General features: G+C 42.3%; 1 long non-coding RNA gene across 2 annotated transcripts in view; it reads right to left on the reverse strand.

Moving 5' to 3' along the window:
* Window positions 1-11,775: 11,775 nt before the first annotated feature.
* LOC103279854 (uncharacterized) overlaps window positions 11,776-26,139 on the reverse strand; it is a 34,086-nt gene continuing 19,722 nt past the window's right edge. The window contains exons 4-5 of one of the 2 annotated variants that reach the window (XR_507018.3): window positions 25,478-25,564; window positions 11,776-16,789 (exon numbers count right to left, since the gene is read on the reverse strand). This is a non-coding gene — a long non-coding RNA (uncharacterized LOC103279854). Of the gene's footprint in view, window positions 16,832-25,477; window positions 25,565-26,139 lie in introns of both variants that reach the window. The other variant, XR_001730683.2, reaches the window with a different exon arrangement.

The following is a 26,139-nucleotide window of genomic DNA, read 5'->3' on the forward strand; positions in this document are numbered from 1 at the left end:
CCCTGCATGCAGTGAAATGTCGGGGCTTTGGGAAATGTTCATAGCCATTTCCAAGCCCCGAAGGGGGGAAAATGTGATCGAGGTGACCACCCTCCCCCCCAGGACTTTGTAAAAGATAGTTCAAAAACCAAGACTTTATGTTCTATATTCCATATATTTATAGTAGAAGGTGATTGAGACTTTTTTACTGGAGTTTACTGTGGATTATCCCTGCACTCTGAGGCAAGAGATAACAACTTCATGAATTGTAAGATCATGCTGCTAAAACTCCACTTTTATGAATTTCCATATTGGGTTCCCCAGATGTTGTGAACTTCGTTCTTATCAAATGTTTTCAATTGTTTATATCATTCATGATTCCCCTTTATGCAATGTAACCCACCTTTATGGATTCTCCCTTATTTCCTCGAAATCTATCTATCTGCCTATATGTGTTTGTACTCTTTAGGATCCCCGGAAAATATGTATTTTTCCCAGCAGGGTTTATATTCCAACTTTATTTTATTTTTCATTTTATTTCATATAATTGTCAAATCATGAAATCAAATGGGAAATATTTTGACCCCAACATGAACCTCAGCTCCTATGACCCAGGCTTCCCCTTCCCAAAAACAAAAGGTGATTCACCCCCAAGGCAAACATTGTCATATCTCACCCAAAGGAAAAACCAGGACATCTCAGGAAGGCACCCTGCTGGGCCCATTTCCACCCATCCTTACTTCCACCTCTGACACCCCAAGGCATATCTGAAATCAGTGTACATGACAGGAACCCCTGATGGCTGTCATTAATCCCTTTAGAAATCGGCCGGACAGGAATTAATCTGATCTTTCCTGCCCTGTCACTTCATTGTTCCAATAACTCCCGCCTTCCCCTTCCTGATTGGCCCGGGTGGGGACAAAAAGCAGCTCCCTATTGGGCCAGCAGAGCAAGGCGGGAAACGAAAGCCCGCCTCGTTCAACCCTCTAGCCTATCCGCGATCAGATGGGCGGGGGAGCGGGGCGGGAAATTCAAGGGGCTGTCAGACTGAAACACTGTATAAATATGGCTTTATTTTTGATATATGGTACGCTAGTAGACTGAATGATCGGTACTAGTGTCCTTTTCAGCTGAATCGCTCAATAAAGACTCCTTGGTGGATTTTCCTTCATCTTTGGCGGACCTTCTTCATTTCGGCTCCAGGTTGTATTGCGGCTCATATTCTCTTATCGGCTCCGCCAAGGTCCGTTCTCTCAGGACCGGATCGGCTCTCTCCTTAAGGGGCCCGATCCCCTAGAAACGCGGTCGATAACACTATCAAACTCACAAAAGTGAAATCTACAAATGTAGAAGGCCAATTGTATTTGACCGATTTGCAGTGGTTTTCGCCTATTGCTTGAAAAGGACCACTTCTCACCTGCAACAGAAAAATGGTAATCAGATTATGCTATTCTGTTAGAAAAGAATCATATCTTACCTTCCAACCATCTCAAAAAAAAGATAGTCAGATGGCGTTGATAGGGACAGTCCTAATTCATCTTTTGTCATCTAATTTTTTTCAGCTCTTTTTCAGTTTCTTCTCTTCCTGCTTCTTTCCTTTGTCCTCAGTTTACTTTAGTTGCTGCAAACTAAGTTCAAAGTGCAACTAAGCTAACTCAGGAAGGAGAGAAAAAGAAAGGAGCGGCAGAAGCCTTCCTTTCCCAGTATGCTCAGGTGAAAGCAAACAATTGCAGCCTCTCTTCAGTTATGTGCTTTCCCACCTCATTTATTGCATTTGCCATCTTGATCACATTCTTGATTTTGTCTGGGGCACATCTGTCCCAGTTTTCATCTGTGAAATGTTACAGGGTACATATGGAAGGAGTGAAACCAGGTCAGGAATAATCAACGTAATACATGCAAACACTCAAATGAAATTTCTTTGATTTAATTTGAGAACCAGTTAGTGGGCAACATTCCTATAGAAATCCTGTTTTAATGACTGCACATTTGTATATTTTAAATGGCTATGCTAATGCTTTTATGTTAAACTGCTTTGAGTCCCCTTTGGGGGAGATAAAGTGGGGTATAAATATAATAATAATAATAATAATAATAATAATAATAATAATAATAATAATAATAAATAATCTGTGCATCCTAACAGCAACATTTTCCTGTATCTAGCAATCCCTTACTTAAGTTTATCTGTAATTTATCTATACTCCTTATGTTTTTTCTTTCCTGCCTCTAGATTTCAATGCATTTTACATTCCCTGCTTTAACATTCAGCCATCCCTCCCCATAGATTTCTGTCTTCTTTTATCTTCCATCACCTTCCTGACCATTTCTATCATAATTGTTCCAAATGGTGACCACTTAATTTTTCTCTTAAGCCCCACAGATTTCCCCTTTTAGTGCATATTCAAATATTGTTTTGTTTCTAATCTTAATCTTTCTTTTGCTAACAAGAGGGCTATTGTCTTAATTTCTTTTCTGCAAACTTTAAGAATAAAACTTTTTCGATTTTAGCATTATTAGTAAAGCTTTCTTCTTATTCCAAAATGTCCGTGGAGGAATGCCATACTTGTTTTGTTTTGCCTTGTTTTTTTTTTCTTTTTTAAAAGGTGTCCACACTTCTTTGGAGATTATCCCTCCTTGCCAAATTAACCACATACCGCAGGGTGCATCTATACTGTACAATTAATGCAGTTTAATTTAACTGCCATAGCTCAATACTATGGAATCATGGTAGTTGGAGTTAACATGGTCTTTAGCCTTCTCTGTCAAAGAGTGCTGATGCTTTAGCAAACTACAAATCTCAGGATTCCATAGCATTGAGCCATAGCAATTAAAGTGGTTTCAAATTGCATTAATTCTGCAGTGTAGAAGTCCCCACAGTGTCCAAAATAGATTCCCTTCCCTGTTTAGTCTTTAAAGCTTTCTCTTTTTCCCCTTCTTCACATCCCTCTTCCATTGCTTTATAATTTTATAAGCTCTTCAGTGATGTATAAAATGTGCAAAAATATGTCCCAGTAAAAACAATAAAACCCGGCAAACTGTGTTAATAGTGTGTTACTTTGGTCATGATAACTTCCTTTTATGCACTGTATATTGTTTTGAGGGTCCTGGTTGACCATAAACAGTGGCATTAAAATAAATGCTAGTAAAGACAAATACTAATATTTGCATTTGCAACAACATAGGGGTTTGCTGCCCAATAGACTTTCAGCTGCTGTGCCCATCCATGCCAATATATCTATATTTCCCTGAGTCCATATCATTTAAAAACAATTTGTTCCTTCATGATAGGGGTGGTCTTTTTGTCAGAATTTTATTTTCAACTTAGGGCTATCTTCATCTCTGCATATTGTATGTTTGTTGTTCTTTCCTGTTTAAAATAATGAGGGCTTTACTAATTTTGCAAGATTGACGAAATAAGAGACTATGTTCTATAACTCTTAACAATTAAGTGTCTTTGAAGATGAGATGAAGGCTGCCACTATAGGCAACAGCTATCTTGCTGATGAGAACATTTTACATAAACCACATAGAGCTGGTTCTAAAACAACAGTGTCAGCTCCCAATGTGCTTTAGAATTGGAATTCAAAGTCTTGGCGATGATATTTAAAGGCCCAAATAGGTTGGTACTTCAGTACCCAAAGGAGTGTCTCTCTTGATGTATTTCTGCCTAACCACTGAGGGTGTATCCAGACAGCATCTACAGTGTGCACCCTCCCAAGTTTTCCCCTGGGGTGTGTGTCTATATGATGCCTCAGAGAAAAATGAATGTTTTCTGGACATAGCAGGAAACCCCTGCTTTGTTGTGAAATAATTTGTCAGCTGGAAAGACCCTGGTCTTTGCAGCTGCAGGCACTGTGGAGATGGGCCTGGGGATTGCACTGTGCGACTTCTGGTGCCCATCTACACATCGGTCTTGGGTTTCCTGGGTTCCAGGAGCCCAAGAAACATGAGACAGCCCCAACCCCTCCCAAAAACCCCCAGAGAGAAGGTTGGCATGGATGGGCACAGCAGCTGGAAGCCCCCACCCCTCCCAAAACCAGGAGAGCTCCGGGGAAGGGGGAATGACAGCTGGGTAAGTTATTCTCCATTTTAAAGACTTTTCTAGGGGGTTTTGTTTAGTGTCTGGTGTCCTGCTGGAAAGTCTGACAAGGCATCTGAACACCACCAACCCCAGGAAAGCGTGGATGTTGGGGAGAGGTGTCTGGACTTCCACCGGGCCCAATTGTATTTAAGAAACACAATCGCTCCTGGGTTAAAAGCTGTCTGGAACCATCCTGAGATCTTCATGTGTTCCTTGTCTAGTATTTCACCAGTGAGGGTAAGGCATTTATGTGAAAATATGGAAGAAACTCATCAGTGCTGACTCCATAATGATGTCTCCTACCCATGAAAGACCTTTTAGTGAAGACACTGGATTTATTCAGGCACTAAGTTAAAACTTAGCTTTCAACCAAACATTTTAGATACCAGGAATTATAGACCTGACCTGACTGTATCTCCTCCTCCTCCTCCCTCTCCCTCCCCCTTTTTCTTCCTCCTCCTCTTCATCTTCATATCCCATTTCCTCTCTTAAATGAGAATCAAAGCAAAACTTGACCATCCTTAAAAAATAAGTGAACTATCTTGTTGCACCAAGAAGTTAACCTCCTTTAAAAAGTATCAAAATATATAGAAATGCAGCACAAAACCTTCTGGATCAGTTTATCTGACCTTGGGCTCTTAAGGGACCACTCTGGCCACAAACTTCATCCACTTCTGATAAAGTTGTGTGTTGGATAAGGATGCTGGAAGACTAACCTTTGAATTTCCACCCAGCTATGGAAATCCATTGGGTGATCTGGGGAAAGTCATGCAGGGAAACCCACTCTGAACAAATTCTGCCAAGAAAATCATGTGACAGGTTCTCCTTAGGGTGGCTGTAAATCAGAAATGATGTGAAGGCTCATGACAATGTCAACAACAACAACGATTTGTTCATTATTTGATTTTAATCAACAAGAGGCATAAAGATTTGGATTTCCAAATAGAGATTAAGATCCTGAGCCAAATGGAATAGGTCAGTCTATGAATCATAGCCCAAATTTGTGTTTGGTGTACACTCTCAGCACCCATTGTTATTGTTGTAGGGAGAAATACCAACAGTGTGGAGAAGCCATTGAGAATCCCTCTTTGTGTACTCTAATTGTTCGAGTCTGGTATAGTAAGACACCTTAAAGAGGGTGTTCCTCCAAAGAGTAACAGACCATAGAGGTTCTTTACTGAACAGAAGAAAGCTCTCTGCATATGCTCAGATATTGTAATTTGCATACACCAGTCATTTATTCTTACACAGGCAAAAAGAACAGTTTTAAAAAAGCTTTTTAAAAATTAAAAATCCTGGGGGTGTAAAGAATCTTTGTGATATTTCCCATATTTGAAAGTGATTTCAAATATTTGAAAGAATGTTTGTTTGTGATGTTATACTACAAATCAAGAGTTTGCCGATATTTTCATAGGGTTTACTTCCAAGTGTGCATAGGATCTAGCAGTCAATATGTTGCCACTGCCAATGAATTAAAGCTAAAGCTGTATGGTTTCTCTTATCATCATCTTTTCAGCTTTGAATTTTTGACCAAACTGGAGCCCACACTGCTCAACACTACAACAAGAGAAAATTTAAGTGGAATAAGAACATGCAGACAAATGGGTGAAACATTTCTGAAGGGTTTAAATCTGACATTCCAAAGCAAACAAAGAGGTCAAATGACCTTTCCAGCCTGACTTCTCTCTCTCTCTCTTTTCCCTGAGACATTTAGAAAAACATTTAGGAAAACAATGAATGTTCATGCTAATGTAACCTCCCTCATGGCCCAGTTCCTGCCAAAAACAACATTTCAATGGCTACAAGGTGTGGGTTATAGAGAGGAAGGGGAGAATAAGACAACGAAGGGCATTTTCCCACATGAGGTTTAAATTGGCTTTCTATGACAATGGTTCCTATTGCAAATGTGAAACTATAGTACTTTCAGTCTCACTCCTGAAGAGTCTTCTTCAACTCATGCACACAGTCACATACATATGCACAAAGCCAGATGGTGAGGAAGTTCCAAATACAATTCTGGGCCACTTCTGAAATGCCTGCAGTATGTACTTAATTTCATTCAGCAGTGGCCATCCATGGGTTAAAGGTCAAAAAGTTAGTCACACAGACGAATGCTAAATGATTTGTTCTCTGGATAGCTGTGAGAATATAATCAATGGGTGATAGAAATGGTTTTCATAGGGCATTCAAATTATCCTGAAAAAAGAATGAAGAAAGTCTCAAATGAAAGATGCATTTTGAAACTGGATCATCAAATTTTACACCAGTGATGATCACATTAAGATGTTCACAGATGTGTCAAACAAAATGAAAGTGTACATTTTGAATACAATATGTTTACATTAAAGGTTTAGATCGAAGCAGAAATTTCAGTGACACGTTTTTCCATTCCGTTGGACCAGTAATGTAGAAATCTCCTCCTTGAAACTGGTCAACTTCAAAGTAAGGTTAGGTATCCTTTTGGCTCCCAAAGGCTATCACATGGAGCAAGGACTGGTGGATTAGGGAATGTAACCTGAGAATAGATGGGCACATGCACAAACATACCCATGAGTGCAAAATCACATATAAGCATGCATACCCACAGTGCACCCCTTTCCCTCTTTATGTTGATACCCACGTTTCCTCTTTCCATTCTATCTCAAATACTATTGGGTGAAAATTCATTGCAATTGAGTAAAACCTTCCCCAAATTTGCAGTTGTTGAGGTCTACCTTCTCAGTGTGGCCAGTATGCATGAAACTATATTGACAGATTTCTACATCTCCTTTACTGTTTTTTTTCTCCAAATCGTCCTAAGAGGCACATTTCTGGATTCATTCTAATCTTTTAAATAATGTGTTGTCGAAGGCTTTCATGGCTGTAATCACTAGATTGCTGTGAGTTTTCTGGGCTGTATGGCCATCTTCCAGAAGCATTATCTCCTGAAATTTGGCCTGCATCTATAGCAGGTATCCTCAGAGGATATGGGGTATGTTGGAAAATGAGGTTTATATGTCTGTGGAATGCTCAGGGTGGGCGAAAGAACTCTTGTCTTTTTGAGTCAGTTGTGAATTCCTTTTCCCAGCCTGAACATTCCAGAGATATATAAACCCCATGGTGACATTGTCTTGTTCCTTTTAGGATCTCTAGATAATTTGACATTTGGCCATTTATCCTTAATTTGGCTTTTTGTTTTGAATCAATAGTACTGGTCGCTCTTTTAAATTGCTGGCCCACCTTATAATGAGCCAATAATTTTTCTATAAACTCCCAATAAACATTATCGACAGCTTTCTCCACATCTAGAAATAGAATCATACCTTCTTTGATAAGGTCTTGTTCAGCAACTTCTAGTATGTTTAAAACCCTTCTTACATTTTGATTTATCTGTCTGCTTGGAAGGAAGCCTGCTTGGTCTTCAGGAAAATCTTAGCTAGAATTAATTTTAATTTGTTTGTTAATATTTCTGTAAATATTTTATAATCACAGTTTAATAGCAAAATTGGCCTGAAGTTCTTAACTTGCTTCACGTCTCTTGTCTTGTTTGGGGATGAATACTATAATAACCTCTGCCCACAAATTTGAGGTTTCTCCTTTCTGAAGCACTTGGTTCATTACTGAAAGAAGAGTTGAAGCCAATTCTTCTTTATATAGCTTATAATTCAAGGCAGAGAACCCATCTGGGCTAGGGGTTTTATTTATTTTAGCTTATCAATAGCCTTATCTAACTCCTCCAGTATAATAAATCCATCTAATTCTACTTTCATTTCCTCTGAAAGTCTTGTAATATTCGGTTCATCCAGGTATTGATCTGTCTTTCTTGTATCTATCTGAATGTATGAATTCCTAAAATTATCTTCAAATATTTTATAAATGCGCCGCATTTCCATGATAGTTTCTCCTTTGTTCTTTATTTTTACAATTAATTGCTGCTTCTTGTGATCCTTCAGTTGCCATACTAACAATTTCCCTGGTTTATTTGCATTTCCAAAGAATTTGTGTCTATTAAACATAATTTTCCTTTCCAATCCATTCATAAGTAGCAATTCATATTACTGCTGTAAATTAGTAAACTCTTATTGTATTTTGCTTTTATCTGATTTATTATTCTCTAATTCTTTTTCTTTATCACTAATCCTGGTTAGGATTTTTAGCTGTATTTATTTTTCCCTTTAAACCACATAGTAATTAGTTGAATTAGTAAGCCTCTTATTACCTCTTTCCCTGCATCCCAAAAAATCCTTTCATGCATATCATCCTTTATGTTCTCTTGTAAATAATTTTATATTCCCACTATAATATTTTCTTTAATTTGGGGGTCTTTCAAGATGTGGTCTTTCATTCTCCACAGCTTCCTTTCCCAGTGCCTCCTCCCACCCCCAATTTTAACAAGACTGGATTATGGTCAGAAAACATTCTAGGTAGTATTTCCACCTTTTCAGTTTTTCAGACCAGCTCCTTTGATGAATATAATCAATCCTGGATGATGTGCCATACCTGTGGGAATAGAATAATATGTATATTCTCTTCTGCCCAAATTGTATAACCTCCACATATCTTATAGATCCCACTGTTGTAATTCTCCTAACAGTGAGTCTGGAAGTCCTTTGTATCCTTTTTCTATTACATTTTCTATCCAATTTAGGGTCCATTACCCCATGGCAGTGATTCAAGATAACCATTCTAGCTCCTGAAAGGCTCAGAAGCTATCTGGCTAGGATCCACTTTGTAATTGGTCTGGGATTCTCTCAGATATTATTGCTGGTTGGTCCCACCATGAGGAAATTCAAAGTGTAACTGGATTATTTTGAAGAGTCTGTCTGTCTATTGATCCATCCCCAAAAAGGGCACAATCAGAAAGGAATGTGGTGTGGCAGTTGATGATGGGCTTAATTTCTAGGCTCTGGTAGAAACAGTGGTGTTAGTCCAGATATCCAATGGGCAATTTAAAGTGATGTTGCAAAAAAAATGGATCTGGTACAAAGGCATGGAAGAGGAAACTTTTCCAGATCATATCAGGTAAAAACAAGACAAAGGACCCTGGGCTCTGACACAAGTTCGTTGTGTGTTTCCCCCACATGCCCCAGTTCATTATGGATTATTATAATTTGAGGAAATGTTTCCTTGAGTCTGGGGTGTGTTGGGCAACATGCCAAAGCAAAGTTCATGAAGGGTTACACTGGGCACACTGACTTGCTGTATATCTCAATGGAGCTGCCTAGAAATTCATATAATTCATAATTTGGGGTCTGATTTTTTGATAACAACATGTCACAATTTGGGGAGAAAGGCAGATGTAAGTAAATATAAAAATAATTAAAAATGCCTTGTCACAAACTGTGTCACAATGCAAAACTAACTTGCACTCCGTCACTTGGAAGAAGATTGAATTTTGGCCTTCTCTGTAGGCTCTGGAAAAGCAAATTGCTGCAGCCTCTCTCAGCCTGTAGCTTCTTCCTTATTTTTGTCATCTTGACCTCACTCACATGTATCCAGATTTTCCTCTTTGAAATGCTTCAGAATATGGGGAGACTGTACAGATTTTCAGATTGGCTTTAAAGGATAGAATCACTTTGTTTGTTGGAATAAAATGTCTTGAATTAAATCTAGGAGGCAAATGCTTCCTGGAATGATGAAGCACAATGCATTGGTATAAAAATGTAACCAATATTGAAAGGAGTTGGGGTTATAGCATGGAAAACAAATCTTTTGTACCATTTAGTACCATCAGTTCCCTTGCTGAGTAGTGCAACAGCTCTGGTGTAACATTTCCAGATGCTAAAGAAATCAAGAGGTTCGAGCTTCACTTATTTGGAAATCCAAAATACTTCAGGCTGAAATACTCCAAAATCAAAAATTTCCCTAACGGCGAAGCAAGTAAACATTCAAACACCGTGGTTGGAACTACACTGTAGAATGAATGCAAGTTGGCACAAATTTAACTGCTATAGCTCAATGCTATGGAATCATGAAAGCTGTAGTGTTGCAAGGTGTTTAGCCTTTTCTGCTACAAGATGTTATTGACTCACCAAACTACAAATCCCAGGATTCTGTAGCATTGAGCCATGGTAGTTAAAGTGCTATAAAACTGCATTAATTCAGTATAAATGTATCCTGAGTGTGGAACCAGACTTCTATTCATTCACCCAATGTGACCTGTCTTTGAAAGAACATGCAGAATGTGGGATAGCACTTTGGAACATGGGTGTGTGAGCACTGAAGAATGTAATGCTGTGTCCGACATTTGGAAAAGTTTTTCCCAGGCTCTGGTTATATATGCTGTCATCTGTTCTTCAGGATTTGTAAAACTGGAAAATTGAAAGGAGAAAACATAATAATTTGCACATTCACTTGGATTCACAATGTAAAACTATTTAAGCTGGGAATCTGTCCCCCGACTTTTGTAATGAGGGTTTTAGTGAGTCTGAGGTGCGGGTGTGGGAGCAGAAGAGAGGGTTAGGAAGGTTACATCAACAATTCATCTTGAGCCTTTTGTTAATGTTCATTTTTAATGACTCCTCTGTGGCAGAGAGTTTTTCAAAGAAACACAAACAAAACACAGTTCTGTGGCTCTTCTTCTAGACCCAGTATAAACGCATCAGGCATTATTTTTATTATCTGAGCCTTAGTGAGTAATGTTCAGTTTATTAAACAGTGACTCAATGTTGAGATTTTTTTCTCTCTTTCTTTTTCAGATAGAAGCTTATTTCCCCCCTTCAGTAGTAGGATTAAGCTGACCTGTTTCATCATAATTTACCTAACAGCTGCCCTCACATTGCAACAACTAGCTTCATTTTCATCCCACTAAAACCTCTCTCTTTTATCATATTGTAAATTATTTACAGAAGTGCTGAATCATGAAGGCTTTGAGACTGGAGACAAGGTATTTATAGTTTTAAAGAGGTTGTTCCCACATAATAGTAAGATCCCCCATCCCATACTATTGACATCTAGGGTTTGCCAGAGGAGCAGTTCAAGCAAGGGTCATATTGAAACCAAGGACATTAGCTTGGTGAGTGTTTTTCTGTCCTGACCCATTCAGTTTAGCTTATGCTCGATGGGCACAGATTCTTTTATCCATGGTCCTAGCTTATCAACTTCAATGGGATTTGCATTTCAACTCTTTTGAAGAGCACTGTGTGAGGAGAACTGCTTAGGGCAAAGGTCTAACATTTAAACCTAAATAAAATAAAGAGATCTGGTGTTATAAGGCTACACCACAAGGACCTATATACCATCCAAACCTGTTTGTATGCCTGGATGCATTCTGATGGTATGGAAAGTTTGCGAATCTTGAGAATTGTCTGCATGGGATGCTACTTCATCACAATCAAAGTACTGTAGTTCCACAGAATTAGCCATTTTTAATTCCATCATAAGTGTGCTTGGGAAGTGGATGTCCATGGTGAAGCAAGCTTGTTATTTCTATAATTGGCATTATTCTCAATTGGTTTGTCATTCAGTGTAGGAATTGAGGATCGTCTTCTCAGGAATTCATTTCAGGGTTGGAGGCTTCGTTAGTATCAAGGACTGGATTCTAGATGATGTGGTGGGTCTTTTGAGAACTATTTGGAAAAATTGTGATATTTTCATTCCTAATAGATGTTACATTAATAAAACAGGTGTGTAATAATTAGTCCTTGGAACTATAGTGATTTTCCTAGGACTGCAGTTAGAGAGTCTGTGCCTGGTGAGCAGATAGGCTAGGACAGAGAAACCAACTCACCAGGTTGAAGACAAGCCACAGAGGTTTATTACGATTCGGCCAAAAGGTATGCAAGTAAAAGCAATTTGCTTCCAAAGGTGCAAGGATAAAGATAGAGAGAAATGCAAGACATCTTATACAGTTCATATACAGTTCTGAAACCATTCAGAATTCCTGCTCCCTCCCCTGATTGGTTGGCAAAGAGGCTGGTCAGGAATCTTCACCCAATCTTCACCGGGATTGGCTGAGAGTTCAGTTGATGTCACTGGGGATTTCCTTGGCAGGGAGAATGGCAGACGGGGATTGGTCAGAGCGGATGATCAATCAGTTGTAGAGACACCCCCTGAAAGGGTGCAATCCAGGGAAAACAATGGTTATTGAATGCACATAAGCAGCAGATTCTCAGTTTCATGTGAATTGTATAAACATTTTGGGCTTATCTGGCTGGCAAAGGAAATCATATGTCTACGCATTCAAACAAGGAATCTGATAATTACCTGGCTTGGAAATAGCCAGAGGGATTTACCCAACCTTTTCTATTCCCAGGAGATTATCTGAACAGGGTTACAGAGGGGTGGCTGTCTCTAGGCTACATTTTGATAGAGTTTATATACCTTTCATATAATAAAAAGATAACAGTACACAGTTTGAAAGATAGATAAAGGTAAAGGTTTCCCCTGACGTTATGTTATGGTTGAGCCTCATGGCTCTGCTACTGGGAGACGTGGGCGTAAGACTCCTCGAGAGTCAGATACTCTTGAGGAGCGAGAAAGGAAGCGGCTGCGAGATATCTTTGCAGAACCATCTGATGAGGATTCTTTTGAAGGGTTTACTGAGGGAATGGAGGAAGAGATGGTTAGCTCGGAAGAGGATGACATGGAATGGACTCGTGTAAGGGAGGATTTGGGTGCCACTGGCAATGATAGTATGGAAGGCGATTGGGGACCTTCAGGATTAGACCCGTGGACAAGCTGGAGGGATGGGACGGGATCCACAGCTGGGGATGCTGTGGGGCGTAGTCAAAGGTGTTCCAGTTCTGATGAGGAAAGTGATGAGGAAACGCCCGGGCTAAGGAGGACAGCTGATAGCGATGAGGACTTGTAACTGGCATAAAATGGGGTTTGGGAGCAATAGCAAATTGCGTTGGGCAAGGTAATCTGGACGAACGCTTGGGATCTGTGTGGGAAGTTTTCCTGAAGACAGGTGTGATTCGTTTGCTGACTACCTTTGACCTTCCGTCGTCTTCTTGACGGACGCCATCTGCTTGTTCTGGACTTACGGACTGACTGACTACGGCCTCGGATTCTCCTACCTGTGTCTATCGTTGGAACTGGTGAACTACAAACGTCTGCATCTACCTTACGACCTTTGGAACGGATTGGGACTTCGCTGACTGCTTCTGCCCTCGTCTGCTGTGTTTGTATCGGGAATTTGCCTGCTGTGTGGAGGAGTAACCTCTAAGTTACTCAAACATAGCTCTTGGCAGCAGAGAAGCATCTGCTGCCAATTAGTTGCATTCCTTTGAACTCTTTGTTCACCAGCTTCTGTTTTGTTTATTCCCAGGCTGAAGCAAGCTGTTTTGATTTAACCCAGATTAAACTCCGGTTTAATCCGGTTTATCTTTTGAACGTTTTTCTTGTCTCTTTTACTTTTAAGGCCAGTGTTTGCCTAGCCCTTGTCTTTTACGGGCATTTTTGGTTCTGTAACTCCAATAAACTCTGTTATCTTTTATCTTGTGGCGTTCTGTCTTTGACACGTTAAGTCCAGTCGTGTCTGACTCTGGAGGGGTTGGTGCTCATCTCCATTTCTAAGCCGAAGAGCCGGCATTGTCCGTAGACACCTCCAAAGTCATGTGGCTGGCATGACTGCATGGAGCTCTGTTACCTTTCCGCCAGAGACCTATTGATCTATTCACATTTGCATGTTTTCGAACTGCTTGGTTGGCAGAAGCTGGAGCTAACAGCAGGCACTCACCCCGTTCCCCGGATTTGAACCTGCAACTTTTCGGTCTGCAAGTTCATCAGCTCAGTGCTTTAACACACTGCACCACACTGATACAGTTTATTAAAAGTTTAGGCACAATATTCATGAGGGTATGGCTGCTGCTGGGTTTATTCCCAATCTCCTAAGGCAATATTTCTCAAACTGTGTTCCTCCAGGTGTTTTAGACTTCAGCTTCCAGAAATCCCAGCCAACTTACCAGCTGTTAGGAATTCTGGGAGCTGAAGTCCAAAACACCTGGGGGAGCATAGTTTGAGGAACACTGTTCTAAAGCTTAGAACTTGTTCAACTCTGAACCTCTGGGAAAGGTTTTTAAGAAAAGGAAATATATATATATATCTATCTATTGCAGTGGTTCTCAGTCTGGGATCCTGAGATGTTTTTGGCCTTCAACTCCCAGAAATTTAATAGCTGGCAAACTGGCTGGGACTTTTGGGAGTTGTAGGCCAAAAACATCTGGGGAACCCAGGTTGAGAACCACTGATCTATTGGGTTGCTGTGATTTTTCCGGGCTGTATGGCCATGTTCCAGAAGCATTCTTTCCTGATGTTTTGCCTGCATCTATAGCAGGCATCCTCAGATGTTGTGAGGTAACCTCTCAAAAGCATGTATCTATTGATGGTCGCTTAGTGAACTATAAATCCTTTGGGGTGGGTGGGGGGAGGACCTCAATAACAGAACCGAACTTTTCTAAACAGTAAGTAAGTAATATTGATCAATAGCAGTAACACAAACTTTTTCATGATCCTTAAAACTAGTTCTGGTCTGCTTTAATTCTTATTGACTCACATTGTGCCTTTAATAGTTTCATTTATTAGTGTTATTTCTACATAATTGCTTCTAGTAAGAAGAATACAGTTAGATGATGCTTCACCATGCAAGGCTGCTAGCTGGTCTGCTTTTGGATTATTTCATGCAACGCTTCTTAATGTAGTGTTTTTGATTTTATATAGATATGATAATATTCCTGTTTTTCCATGTGTTTTCTTTTTCATCTTTACTCTAGGAAAAGGGGGGGTTATTCATTATTGTTCTCAAGCAATAACTGCATGAACATATATAAGGCCATAACATAATGTAATAATATTTTTAAATGGTTTTTGATTTGGGGTGCAGAAATCAGAAAATTACAGTACTGTTCACCTAAACCTGTTATCAAATTGATACATAGTATTATTAAAGATGGAGGGTGGATATTGTGTTGTCTAACAGGGTACTTTTTGGATCAAAAGGGGAGAGCTTTGGTAATTTTCTCTTTCTGCTGTAACATTCTGTGACATTTGAAAATCTGTTCCAGAGTTTTGGAGAAGACTCCTGAGCAAGATGGGAAGTGGCTCTGTTTGAAGAACATATGGGATAGACTGAAGATTATGTCCTCATCTCACTACAGTGGAAAGATGGGCAATATATGTTCTTAAAATCCCCACTTTCATATATTCTTGGAGTTGGAAGGGATCCCAAGCATCATCTAGTTAAATACGGACCACACAGGAATACACAACTATAGCACTATTGAGAGAAAGTTATCCAGCCTCTGCATAAAAAGGAAGGAATGTTTGCCATTCTCCAAAGCTGTATGTTCCACTCCTGAAAAGTTCTTCCTAATGTTTAGGTGTAATATCTCTTCTTGTAATTTTGCATCCACTGATATATGTTCTTGTCTCTGAAGAAGCAGAAACCAACTTCACTCCACCTTTCACATAATATACCTTCAGATATTGAAGAACAGCAGCTATAATATAATAGTGATCTTACTTACTTAGGCGATCCCTCGTAGCTCGAGGACGATTGTCTTCCATAATCATGATCATTCTCATCTGGATACATTACAAATTGTCAATATCCTTCTTGAACCATGGTACTCACAACCGGTCACAATATCCCAGGTGAGGGTTGATCAAAACAGAATAGGGTAGTTCTATTACTTCCCTTGAATTGGAATTAGAGTGTTCCCTTGCTACTTTGCGGTTCCCTTTTTGCAGACTCGCTATTTCGTGGTTTTTCTCAGAGTGGCAGCGCCTGCCAGTTTCCCTTTTGTGCATGCACCCTTCCTCTCGTCGGCATCCAGGGGCAGCTCTCTGTTGAGGTGTTGCTGCTGCTTCTCCTCCTCAAGGCTGCCCCTTGCTCCGTGCCTGCCATATTACTCTGGCTGCCTCTGCTACTACAGCCAGGGAAGAAAGGAATGCCGCTCCAGCCAGGCAACTCTGGATGCCAACAAGAGGGATGGCGCAGTGGGAGCTGGTGGGTAAGAGGGTGCCAAGAAGAAGCACAGGAAGAAGAAGAGCAAGGGGTCCACTGGCGCCAGTAGGGAACAAACAGTGCAAAAGGGCCCGCAAGCCTCTCTGGGGCTTGCGCAGGGGAGAAAGGCCACCTAACTACTAAAAAAAGGTATAAATATTAAAATAAATATTACGTCCCTATTTCATGGATTTTCACTTTTCGCGGGTGGTCCTGGAACGTAACACCCGCAATAAGTGAGGGAACACTGTATATTCCTGTTGAGTATAGAAATTGATTGTTTGTCCAATGCATCACATTGTTGATTCATGTTTAACTTATCATCTCTAAGATCCTTAAATCTTTTTTACATGTATTGCTATCAAGCCAAGTGTCACAATCCCATATTTGTGCCTTACATTTATCCTTGTTGAAGTTCATTTTGTTAGTTTTGACCCCGCTCTCTAATCTGTAAAGATCATTTTGAGTTCTGATCCTGTACCCTGGAGCACTTTCTCTCCCTTCATCTGGTGTCATCTGCAAATGTGATAAGCATACTGTCTATTCCATCATCCAAATCATTTATTTAGAAGTTGAAAAACTCTGGACCCAAGGCCAAACGCTTTGGCTCCTCACTAGTCAAATATTATTTGACAGACTACTGTTTGTCATAGCCAACACCCAAAACTGAAGTATGTGAGCACAACAATACATCACATGTAAGGCCAAAGTCTCCCATTTCTGTTGTAGAAGGTCAGCTAGCATGAGTGGTCTGATAGACATCACATTGCTTGGAGTTGGACTCTGACAATATCCTTTACCTGAATGGAATACAAGAACAGGTGGTCCTCTTATGGATTAACCTTTAATTAAACAGAAAGAAGAATGTAGGATTATACTGTCAAATCTCCTAATGAGAGGAATTAAGCAGTGAATTTTTCCAATCTCCTATATTTAGAACCAGTACACTTTAACTTTTACATAAATTATATAGAGTTGGGATAGCAGTGGTGGTCATATTTCTGTCTTGTATCAAATAAGTGTATGATGTGGAGCATGATGAAAAGCAAAGCAGACTGCAGAGAGTTCCAGAAGAGTTGTGTAAATGGTTCATAAAACGATGTGTTATATTCAGTGTAAGCAAGTATAAAGTGAGGCACACTGAAGCAATAAATATGAATGCCTGGATTGTCGGTGAGTGACTGGTAACTAACTAGAAAAGAGACCTATTAGCCATGGTGGATAGCCCAATGGAAACATGAACACAATATATTGCAGCTGTGGTAGAGGCAATTGCTATGCTAGAGTTTATTAGGAAAGCAATTGAAAATAAATCTGCCAGTAGCATAATGCCTTCACAGAGATCTGTGGTCCAGCCATATTTGGAATCCTGTGCACAGTTTGGTTGCCTTTTAGAAATAAGAGAGCTGGTATGATGACTTGTTAGCTAGTAGCTGGCATAATACCTGGGCCTACTTCTGTAGGGGATTAAGATCCATAGTGAAAGACGTTGCAGGCAATAAACAAACCAAAAAAAAAAACTGGCAGCAAACCTGTTTATTTCTTCTGTGGTGGAAGAGGTATAAGTCAAACCAATCTGGAAAGCTGGTATAAAATGTCTCTGATATACCAGGAGCTGACAGAAAATATTTTGGAACAAAACAGGTAGATTTGCCCAAAATAAAACCAAAAAATACAGGAACAAAATCTGGTATTTCCTGGTGTTTTTAGTCTTGTCTTTTAATTAGTCTGGATACCCTGCCATTCCCACAGGAACAATTTTGTTATGTAGCTGGGCATTTCTATAAGTGTCATAATACTTGGAACCTGAACGAGAATGAGAAATAGAATAATAACTTTTCTGCTGTTATTTCTGAAGCAATTCATGTGTTGTTCTGTGTTGAGATGAGTTTATAACCACTGGCTTGTTTCACAGTTAATAGGGATTTATGTATGCAAAGTTTCCATAACAAATTATTGTCATATATTCCAGCTACTTTATGATGCATGTTACTGCATCCCTGATGTGCTTCATACATATATACATACATACATACACACTTGCGCTATACTTCAGGAATATAGGGCCAAGGACAATGTGTGATCCCTGCATATTCAGATATATGTGGCTATACTGTGAACCGATACTCAGCTGTCATGTGATATTCAATTAGATCAGTACCAGATTTCTTGCAATCAGAACTGATGATTTATTGTGGAAGATCTGTTTCATATCATCAAAATGCTCTACATTTCCCTTTTTTGGATTTCTTTCCAATATTTCCACCAGGCCAGACTGTGAATCATACATCTGTAACAGTCACTTTTCTCTGTACATAACTAAGAAGTAGTCCACACCAGCAAATTCATTTAGCTGCAATTCCAAGTAATCCTCTCTGAATTCACACTTTTAGCACCACACCTATATTAAATAAACTGGACTCTGATTTCACCCCCCATGATTTCAAACATATGTAAAGCTTCCAGTTTTTCCCCCTAAAGATTAAAATGTGAATTTATAAATCATATTAACACCCTAAAAGAAGCCCTTTCATTGTGAAATACATAGTATGTCATATGTTTCCAAAGCACGGTGTCAAGGACAGAACGCCACAAGATTCAGAGTAACAGAGTTTATTAGGTTACAGAACTCAAAACAAGCCCGTAAAACACAAAGGCCAGGCAGTATTTGCCTTTAGGAGCAAAAAAGGGGCAAAATAAATGTTCAAAAGATAAACCGAATTAAACTGGAGTTTAATCCGGATAAAAAACAAACTGCTTGCTTCAGCCTGAATATAAACAAAACTAGAGACAAGAACAAAAGATACAAAGAATGCAGCTAATTGGCAGCAGATTCCTCTCTGCTGCCAACACAGTGTTTAGAGTAACTTGCGTCGCTCCCACACACACACAGCAGACAGGATTTCCAGCACGAACAGATCAGCCAGGGAATGCAGCAGAAGAGTAGACCAGTTCCGTTCCGTAGTTCAAAGCCAGAAGCAGACGTTTGTAGTTTTCCCAAGTCCAAGAAGGGGATGAAGCCAAGCCGTGGTCAGTTCAGTCCGGGTATTCAAAGCAGGAGATGGCGTCCGTCAAGAAGACGACGGAAGGTCAAGCTAATAAGAGTAAGCACAGGTTTGCACAAACAAATGCCCACACAATCCCTCCCGCCGTCTGACCCTGGATTCCAATCAACTTACGTCTCAGCACAGGAAAGCACACAAGTCTTCAGGGAAGCGTCCCACACACACACGGATCCCAAGCGTTTGCCCAGATTACCTTGCCCGACGCAATTTGCAATTGCTCCCAAGCCCCATTTTATGCCAGTTACAAATCTTCATCACTGTCAGCTGTCCTCCTTAACCCGGGCGTTTCCTCATCACTTTCCTCGTCAGAGCTGGAACACCTCTGACTACGCCCAGCAGCATCTCCAGCTGTGGATCCCGTCCCATCCCTCCAGCTAAGCCATGGATCTGATCCTGAAGGTCCCCATTCATCTTCTGCCCCATCATGGCCAGTGGCCCCCAATTCCTCCCTTACCCGAGTCCAATCCATCTCATCCTCCTCCGAGCTAACCTGCCCCTCCTCCATTCTCTCCGTAAACCCCTCGAAAGACTCTTCATCAGATGGTGCTGCAAATATGTCTCGCAGTCTTTTTCTCTCTCGCTCCTCGAGAGTATCCGACTCTCGAGGAGTCTTACGCCCACGCCTGTCAGTAACAGAGCCACGAGGCTCAATCATAACACTATCCCCTCTCACAAAGGCCTCCTCCTCCGATGGTGGAGAAGTGGCAGTGATACTCTCTGCTATAGCACCACGACGACTAGAGGTATCAAGTTTCAACAGCGAACGATGAAAGACTGGATGGACCTTTAAACTAGATGGTAAACGCAAACGAAACGCAACGGAAGAAATCTTTTTAACGATAGGAAAGGGACCCAAAAACCGAGGCGCAAACTTTCCCCCAGCCTGCTTAATATATTTGGAAGATAACCACACCAAATCCCCTTCCTCCAACTCCTCCCCTGCCTGCCTGCGGCGGTCAGCCTGAGTCTTCTGCGTTGCCTTAGCTTCCAACAGTAAGCGACGGGCAACATCGTGCAATGCAGCCATTTCCGTAGAGCGGTACACAGGGTCCGAAGAGACCACATTGGTCGACGGCGCCACACCTCCCCGTGGGTGAAAGCCATAAGTAAGCTCAAACGGCGTATGCTGACTAGACGTGTGCACCGCATTGTTGTAAGCAAATTCCGCCACCGGTAACCACTTCACCCAAGCCGTGGGTTGATCTAAACAAAAACAACGCAAATACTGCTCTAAGAGCCCATTAACCCGTTCCGACTGTCCATCCGTTTGCGGATGGAAGGCGGACGACACGTTTAACTTAGTCCCCAAACACTCATGGAAGTGTTTCCAAAAGCGTGACACAAATTGCGGAGCCCTATCGGAAATAATCACCTCGGGTGCTCCGTGCAAGCGATAGATGTGCTTTGTAAATAGTAAGGCCAACGTAGGGGCCGCCGGAATGGTTGAACAAGGAATAAAATGAGCCAGTTTACTAAATAAATCCACCACCACCCAAATACAAGTATAACCCCCAGACTTAGGCAAATCTGAAATGAAATCCATGGAAATGATTTGCCATGGCCTCTCCGGAACAGGTAAAGACGACAACAACCCTCTAGGGCGCCCAACAGGCGTCTTACTCTGCTGGCAAACGGCGCAGCTGTCACAAAAGCGCAGAATGTCTTGCCGCATCTTTGGCCACCAGTAGCTCCTGGTGATAAGCTGTACGGTCTTGAACCTGCCAAAGTGCCCAGCCATGGGTTCGTCATGGTGGGCTCTAATCACCTCCAACCTGAGGGCCCCCACTGGTACGTAAACCTGCCCCCTACGCACCAATACCCCGTCTTGATCTTGGAGATGCGGTAGTATGGTACGGTTACCTGCTGAGAGCAGCATCAGTTGCTCCTGAGTCCACACATCATCTTTCTGAGCCTCAAGGATCTGGTCATGTAACCCGAGCTCATTATCTACAACACACAGCGAGGCAGTAGGCAAGATGGTCTGACATACTACCTGCTCATTGGTCTTAAATTCTGGCTTGCGGGATAAAGCATCGGCCCGCAAGTTTGCCTTCCCCTCCACGAACTGCACCTTGAAGTTAAACCTGGAGAAAAACAAAGCCCAGCGGATTTGACGCTGGTTTAACTTCTTTGCTGTTTGCAAGTGCTCTAAGTTCTTATGATCAGACCTGACCACGATCTGGTGCCGTGCCCCTTCAAGCCAGTGCCGCCACACCTCAAACGCCACCTTAATCGCCAACAACTCCTTCTCCCATATGGTATAGTTCTGCTCGAAGGGTGTTAGTTGCCGCGAGTAAAATCCACAGGGACGCAAGGTCCCTGAGGAATCCTTCTGAGACAATACAGCCCCCAACGCGTAGCTAGAAGCGTCCGCTTCTACCACGAACGGTTTGTCAACATCAGGATGTTTTAGTACGTTGTCCGACTGAAAACTAGACTTAAGTCGTAGAAACGCCTCGTGAGCTTCCCGCCCCCACACAAATGGCTGTTTCTTACGCAGGAGCTGCGTCAAAGGTACCGTGAGCTTTGCAAAGTTCGGAATAAATTCCCGGTAGTAATTAGCGAAACCTAAGAACCTTTGTACATCCTTCTTAGTCTTTAGCTCTTGCCATGAGTTGACGGCGTCAACCTTATGTGGGTCCATCTTAAGTTCCCTACCTGACACTACATGACCTAGGAACTCCACTTCAGGCACATGAAAGACGCACTTGGAAGCCTTGGCGAAAAGCCCATTAGCCCGCAGTCGGTGCAGAACCTGCTTGACATGTTGACGATGTTCTTTCTCGTCCTTAGAAAAAATCAAGATATCATCCAAATAAATCACTAAAAATTGGTCAATTAGGTCCCTGAACACATCGTTCATGAACCTCTGGAAGACCGCGGGAGCATTACAAAGCCCAAAAGGCATGACTCGGAACTCGTGGCATCCGAAACACGTGTTAAATGCCGTCTTCCATTCATCCCCTTCCCGTATACGGATTAAGTTATAGGCCCCCCGCAGGTCAAGCTTGGTAAAGACCTTAGCCCCTTGCACCCTTGATAACAGTTCCGAGATTAAGGGTAGCGGGTACCTATCCCGAATGGTGTATTTGTTTAGGATCCGATAGTCGCAGACCAGCCTAAGTTCCCCAGTCTTTTTGGCTACAAAGAATACTGGTGCCGCAGTTGGAGAACTAGATGGGCGAATGAACCCCTTGGCTAAATTTTCATCTAGAAACTCCCGCAAAGCTTGCCTTTCCGGTACAGTCAAGGCATACAGCCTCCCTGCTGGCAATTTCGCACCTTCTGCCAGCTTGATGGCGCAATCATATGGCCTGTGCGGTGGTAATTTGTCCGCATCCCTTTTACAAAATACATCAGAGAACTCCCCATACTCAGCAGGCACTCCTTCCATATCAGAGTGAGTAACATTTAGAGTGCAACAGTCCTGCCTCTTTAAGATCACCTTACGTGTAGCCCAATCTACTTGTGGGTTTACTACAGCTAGCCAATCCATCCCCAGGATCACATCATATCTAGGCAAGCTTGTAATATCCCACACAAACGTTCCCGTTACTCCCTGCACCTCCCACGTTACTGCTGAGGTTTCATGGTTAACCACCCCAGTCTCCAGCAGTCTCCCATCTGCTCCTTCCACCCACACGTCGCATGCCTTGCGCACTCTAGGAATGCCATGCTTCTTAGCAAACTCAATATCTACATAAGAGACCGTAGCCCCTGAGTCCAGCAGTGCCAAAGTAGAAACAAGTTCCCTTCCCCCAACAGATAATGTAATGGGTACGAAAACATGCTTCCTCCCCTCAGTTGACTGCTTGAGGAGCCCTAGTGCGTTGGACTCACGTCGCACTAGGGCTGGCCTTTTCCCGAAAGCTGGGAAGGTTTCACATTACAGTTTTTGGCAAAATGCCCAGCATTCCCACAGTACAAACACAAGCCCAGCTGCCTCCTACGGCTCTTTTCCTCGGTAGACAGCTTTTTAAAGACCCCAAGCTCCATAGGCTCTTCCCCCATCACCACAGGTGCCCTGGTTACATGCATGGGTGGCGCACACATTGCTTTTGAGTGTTTACGAGCCTCGAACCGTTCCGTTCCGTAGTTCAAAGCCAGAAGCAGACGTTTGTAGTTTTCCCAAGTCCAAGAAGGGGATGAAGCCAAGCCGTGGTCAGTTCAGTCCGGGTATTCAAAGCAGGAGATGGCGTCCGTCAAGAAGACGACGGAAGGTCAAGCTAATAAGAGTAAGCACAGGTTTGCACAAACAAATGCCCACACAATCCCTCCCGCCGTCTGACCCTGGATTCCAATCAACTTACGTCTCAGCACAGGAAAGCACACAAGTCTTCAGGGAAGCGTCCCACACACACACGGATCCCAAGCGTTTGCCCAGATTACCTTGCCCGACGCAATTTGCAATTGCTCCCAAGCCCCATTTTATGCCAGTTACAAATCTTCATCACTGTCAGCTGTCCTCCTTAACCCGGGCGTTTCCTCATCACTTTCCTCGTCAGAGCTGGAACACCTCTGACTACGCCCAGCAGCATCTCCAGCTGTGGATCCCGTCCCATCCCTCCAGCTAAGCCATGGATCTGATCCTGAAGGTCCCCATTCATCTTCTGCCCCATCATGGCCAGTGGCCCCCAATTCCTCCCTTACCCGAGTCCAATCCATCTCATCCTCCTCCGAGCTAACCTGCCCCTCCTCCATTCTCTCCGTAAACCCCTCGAAAGACTCTTCATCAGATGGTGCTGCAAATATGTCTCGCAGTCTTTTTCTCTCTCGCTCCTCGAGAGTATCCGACTCTCGAGGAGTCTTACGCCCACGCCTGTCAGTAACAGAGCCACGAGGCTCAATCATAACACACGGGAAGCAGAATGAGTTTGATGTTTTTAAATCTGTGTAGACAACCCCTTAATTATCATTCAAAAATACTCACCTACCTATGTACTAATTCTGGTCTCACCTATTCTACTCTAAACCTGTGAATGTTTGAAAGCCAGGACCAGGACCCACCATGAGTCCACTCATAAGCACAACTAGAAAAACCTAGGGGAGGCAAGTGAAGAAAAGCCTTTCTCCACACCAGCTAAATGGACAAGACATTTTGCTACTTCAGGCCTACCCCACTGACCTATGCAAAGTTGCATAACACACAAAGCTAAGCAGTGCATGAAGTTGAGAATTGTCTAACAACCTCATCATACCTGGCAAATTTCGGCGGCAACTCCAGTTGTGCCATAGCTTTGCCACGGAGCCCACCAGTTCCCACTACTCATAGGAGAAGTACTTCTGGGACCGCTATGGGGCAAAACTGTGGCAGAACCAGAGTCGCTGCCGAAAAAGCCACCACCAGGAAGCTTCTGTGTTTCATTGCCCTCAATGGGGCAAACCGGTTGGCAGATGCTTCTTCCCATGTGATGAGGGAGAAAGCTGAAATGGTGTGAGGCCTCCTGGGCTGGCACTGCCAGGATTGCCACAATGTGCAGCGATTTGCAGTGATTACGACGGCACGTGTGACAAGGCTGTAAGTACATTCTCCCATCTCTGGGACTAAAAATACAGTAATATCAGTCACTACATTTGCTGGTTTGTTTGGTTGGTTGTTTGCATGCTTCTGGTTGTGAGAGAATCAGCCATCTACAAAGACATTGCCTAGGGGACACCCGGATGTGTCACAATCCTGCAGGCAGGCTTCTCTCATGTCCCCTGGCATCAACCGGGAAGTAGCAGCCAGCAATGAAAGGACCAAGGCAGTAGCATCTCCAGCCCATCCCTTGTTTGGATATCAGCCAGCAAGGCAACGCCTTAAATCAAAAAATTGTTTTCTAAGATTTATAGAAATACTTGCAGGAACACCTAAGCAAGCAAAAGTCCAAATGTGGCAGGCTAAAACCCGGAACCTTAACCCATGGTTGATACTGACCAGGAACAACAAATGGAATGGCTACCAGGACAATAGCAGGCTCTGTTATCCCAAGTTGTTCATGCAGTTATGCTGCAGGCACTTGGTCAGGATCTTCAGCCAGGAGTATAACATGCCCACCCTCTGAGCAATAGCATTGGTTTTGATGTTACTGTACTTAATTTTATGTACAGTGAGGTTGGGGAAGACCCCAAGTGACCTTCAAGCATTTGAAAATATATAAGCAATTTCTGCCTAAGGCAAGCTACAACCTGCACCTAGTCTCTGACCCAGTAAATGTGGGGTAGAAGTTGGGTCTTCTCCAAAGGAAAATGTCCCTGCCACACACACTGTCCAACAAATTGTCCAGAATGAAGCACTTTATGGATGTGTTTGCTCTAAGGTTTATCTAGGAAATCTTCCAAATAATCTTTTGATTTAATGAAATAACATATGGAAAATGAATACACAACATGGAGCCCCTGCATTGGCATGTGGCTTGGAGCACATTCGGCCAGCCCAATTACCTTTTGAAGAGGCTGTGCAGCAGCTCTGAGAAAGGCAACTGCAGTCCTGAATATGCCAATGGAAACCTAAGGTGCAGGATACTTTATCTACAAAAGAAACATTGCGTGGAAGGTAAACCCAGCCAGCAAATTGCTTTAGAGCAGGCAAGCCTCAGACAAAAGCATTCAGCATAACCCAGTACTGACCTTGGACCCTCTTGCCGATGTTGCCAAGGCTGTGGCTTTTTTCCCCCTGAGAACAGTTCATGATCCTGGGTTTTTAATAAGGGAAATTCTATTTTACTCTATCACTGCTTCATTAAACAGCTTGTAATGCGCTAGACAAGCCAGATAGAGGGCAGATTGTTAAAGGTTTAATGAGTAAAAACATTTTCCCCATCCCACCCTTAGCTTTATCCATGGTCATTCAGCCTTAAATAGGACTCTGCCGGGCAAGTGAAGGGGCTCCTGTTCTTGTCCTCAGCACAGAGGAGGTTGTGATAAACCTAACTCATTGAACCAGAACACAGTTCTAAAGAGGAGGCTGGATTTTATGCATGTGATACCATCAACGGCAGTCACTCAGAAAGAGTTAGATGGAAGACCTACCGTACATTTCTCATCCCAACAGCCAGAAATTAAGAGTGTTGTCTGTGTTCATGTGAGTTAGCCACATTTTATTG

The sequence above is a fragment of the Anolis carolinensis genome, chromosome 1 (genome assembly GCF_035594765.1).
Source record: "Anolis carolinensis isolate JA03-04 chromosome 1, rAnoCar3.1.pri, whole genome shotgun sequence".
Taxonomy (NCBI): Eukaryota; Metazoa; Chordata; class Lepidosauria; order Squamata; family Dactyloidae; genus Anolis; species Anolis carolinensis.